This window comes from Silene latifolia, chromosome 4 (assembly GCF_048544455.1).
Source record: "Silene latifolia isolate original U9 population chromosome 4, ASM4854445v1, whole genome shotgun sequence".
NCBI lineage: Eukaryota > Viridiplantae > Streptophyta > Magnoliopsida > Caryophyllales > Caryophyllaceae > Silene > Silene latifolia.
In genome coordinates, this window is record NC_133529.1 from 34,167,923 (window position 1) to 34,171,829 (window position 3,907).

General features: G+C 39.0%; 1 non-coding gene across 1 annotated transcript; it reads right to left on the reverse strand.

The window, feature by feature from the left end:
* Positions 1 to 2,166: 2,166 nt before the first annotated feature.
* On the reverse strand, positions 2,167 to 2,273 carry LOC141654016 (small nucleolar RNA R71). Its single transcript, XR_012547599.1, has one exon. It is a non-coding gene; the product is annotated as a small nucleolar RNA R71 (small nucleolar RNA).
* Positions 2,274 to 3,907: the final 1,634 nt, after the last annotated feature.

Genomic DNA, 3,907 nt, shown 5'->3' on the forward strand with positions numbered 1-3,907 from the left:
TTGTATCCCCAACATGATCCTTGCGGATTGTTAAGGAGGAAACGAAGAGAAGCACTCTATCCAGAAAACCGAGCGGATCTAGCACGATCCGAGCGGCTCAAAGCACCAGGATCCGGGCGTCTTGTTCCCTGGACGAGCGGATTATAGCGACAGGAGCCGAGCGTCTTCCCTAGGATCCGAGCGGATCACAAGGCAGAACAACCCGTGCCATACCACGGGACGAGCGGGCCGAGGCAGGACTAGCAAGAGGATCCGCTCATTTCCCTCGGGAGTAGCATTTCCTAAACTTTTCTTAGGGTCTTAATAGTCATTTAAGCCCTTAGTAACCCTAATCTTTGTACCTAATCTTTAGTATAAATACCCCTTTGTACTACCTAGATTAACATCATTTCTTAATCAAACATTATGCTCTCTTAATCTATTCTCAAAATTAGTCTTAATTTAGTTGTAATACATTTCTCAATATTAATCATATCTTAATGTTTCCTTAATTTCTCTATTGTTCTTCATTTATTTTGGGTAATTAGAAAATTATTTAGGTTTATTTGGGAGATTGACAACCTTCCATCAATCATCAAGTACTTCTATTATTCTTTGCTTTATTATTTGGAATCATCTTCATAGGTATAATTCTCTCTTAATCTTGTTTAATTATTGTTAATCACTTTCATTTATTCATCATGTTTTGCTTTGTTAGTATGATTGACAACCTTATTAGCATGCTAAACTTGATCATGAGTGAGTAGTTTCCTTAGCTAGGGTTAATGGGGAATTAGGGGAAACAAACATGGGGAATGATTCGTGCTTAATCTAATATGTTTTCATAATTAAATTGCTTGCTTGTTGTGATTTCAACTTATGCACATGTTATGTTTGATGAAATGCGAGCCTATGAATCCTTGCATTTTTACCCATCACCTATCTTTTCAATGAGGCTTGTAAGCTTATAAAGCAACTCGAGCCTCATTAGACCATGCATATAGTGGAATAGGAAGGATTAAGTCGACTTGTAGGTGTTGTACAATCTAATCGATTCGGCTCCGGTACCCAAACCTTCTTAGGGATTGTAAGATATACACTAACTCGATCCCATCGCAACAATAAATGCTTGCTATATAATTGAGAACATGTTTGTATGATCAACTCCCATGAATTCCCTATGAACCCATGAGACCCTAGTGCCTTTAATCAATTGTTTACATCTCCTTTCAATTACCTTGCTTTGCTTTCATTACTTTACTTTTATTTTGTTAATTAGTTTAGACCAACTTCATCTCAACCCAAATTGTGACACCCTAAGACATAGCTATTTACAATTGAGAATCCTACATCAATACCCGTCCCTTGGGATCCGACCTTTACTTATCTCTTTACTAAGAGTAGTTTGTGAAGTTATAAATATTGTTTTGGTTGGTAGCTTTTTGACGTGAGTTTTAAATCATAACCAAAAATGGCGTCGTTTGGGACGGTGTTAAATTGATTTGATTTTCATTAATTGTTTTTAGTTGTGTCTTTCTTTACCTTGGGGAAGTCAATCTCCTCAAGGTTGTTCTAATTGTTTTCAAGCTGTTTGATATTTTGCATGACTAGGATATCACAAGGTAATCCATTACCTATTGATCTTGAAATTGAAAGGACCTTAACCAACAATAGAAGAGTTGCTAGAGGTACTTCAAGAGTTTAGGAATTGGAGAGATTGTGGACATTCAACCAAATAACATTGAATTTACCAACCCTTTTGCAAGAGAAGGAGAGGACAACCCAATACAAAACCCACCACAAAATCAACCCACAATGCCTAAATTTTCATCACATTCTGTACCAACCGAGGAGAACCTACCAAATGGTACTCCTACAGCACCACATTTAACGGGTAATTTCATTGTAAAATCCGCATTCATACAACTAGTTGAGAGAAGTCAATTTGGAGGGATGCCTAGTGAAGACCCTTATTCACATATGGAGAATTTTTTTGACTATTGTGATGTAATTTCTCAAACCGGAGTTACTCAAGACCAAATCCGATGGGTATTATTTCCTTTTTCTTTGATTGGTACCGCAAAGCAATGGTTGAAGGGCCTAGACAAGGCTACCCTTGGTATTGATTCATGGAAGAAGTTAGCACTTGCTTTCTACAAGAAATTCTATCCTCCGGAGAAGACTAATATGTTGAGGGCCCAAATCACCGGGTTTAAGCAAAGAGATGAGGAATCATTGTATGAAGCATGGGAGAGATTTAAGGACACTTGTCGTTCTTGTCCACACCATGGACTTAGCGAGTGGTTTCTTGTGCAACAATTTTGGAATGGTCTATATGAAGACTCCCGCAACATTCTCAATATGGGATCCAATGGAATGTTTACCGAAGTTGATGACAATCAAACATGGGCCAAAATCGAAGAGATGGCGGTTCATAATTCGCAATATAGTAGGCCTTGAAAGGCTACTAGAGGAGGAAAGCATGAGGTAGATTCCATCACTCAATTGGGTGCTCAACTAAGTGCTCATATTGACACCATTAATTTGAAGTTTGATAAGTCCATGGCTAAGCTTGATGAAGCTTCCAAATCACCCAGATAACATGTTAATGCTATGGTGACATCATCCTCAATTCCAAGTGGAGTATGTGAGAGTTGTGGAACTTTAGGACATGACCAAAGTGAATGTAGGGGAACAAGTGAACAAGTAAGTGCTTTCCAAGCATACAAAAGTGGCACCCCTATTCCAATTATTACAATGCGAATACCAAATTCCATCCAAATCTTTCATACAAAAGCCAAAATGTTCAAAACCCTCAACCAACATACACCCCACCTCCAATGAGAAATCAAGCTCAAAGACCCTTTTACAACTAAAGCCAAGGTTATCAAAATTAACCTTCTTACAATCAACCCAATGACCAAAGCTTTGATGTTAAAAAAGCGGTCCTCCAAATGCAAAAGAATCAACAAGAATTTTTCACCCAAATGCAAAAAGATAGCCAAGCCAAAGACATGACCATCAACAACATACTAGCTCACACCAAGATGCTAGAGACTCAAATGACTCAATTAGCATCTTCTAACTCTCAAAGACAAAAGGGGCAATTACCACCTCAAAGTAATCCCCCAAGACATGAGACGGTGAGTTCCATTCATTTGAGGAGTGGTACAAGATATGAAGAGCCGAAGAAGCCAATTGATGGAGATGTTGAGGATGCTAGTGACAATCAAAGAGTTGTGAAGAACTCAAGGGAAGAAGAACCCACCACCAATGAAGTTTCAAAGAAGAAGAATGATGATAAGGCTAAGGAAAAAGCGCCTATTGTGATTAAACTTACATTCCCAAGTCGTCAAGCTAAGCTTAAGTTGGTTGAACAACTTGGAAAGTTCATGGAGATTGTGAAGAACTTAGAAGTCTCAATCCCATTCACGGAATTGATCAATCATGTTCCGGCTTATGCAAAATACATGAAAGATATTCTTACCAAGAAGAAATCCATCCGGAAGCTAGAGACTATTGCCTTTACCAAAGTGAGTAGTGCTATTCTACAAGAGAGTTCCCCTACAAAACTCAAAGATCCGGGAAGTTTTTCTTCCATGCACCATTGGCGACACTACAATCAATAAAGCATTATGTGACCTTGGAGCAAGTGTAAGTGTCATGACATACTCGGTGTGCAAGAGGCTAGGAATGGGAGAACTAAAGTGCACCAACATTACGCTTCAAATGGCGGATCGATCGACAAAGATACCTTTAGGAGTATGGGAGGATGTGCCCGTGAGAATTGGCAAATTCTTCATCCCGGTAGACTTTGTCATTGTAGACATGGAGGAGGATTCCAACATTCCTATCAATTTAGGAAGACCTTTCTTGCATACCGCGGGAGCGGTAATTGATGTGAAACATGGAGAGCTTATACTTGAAG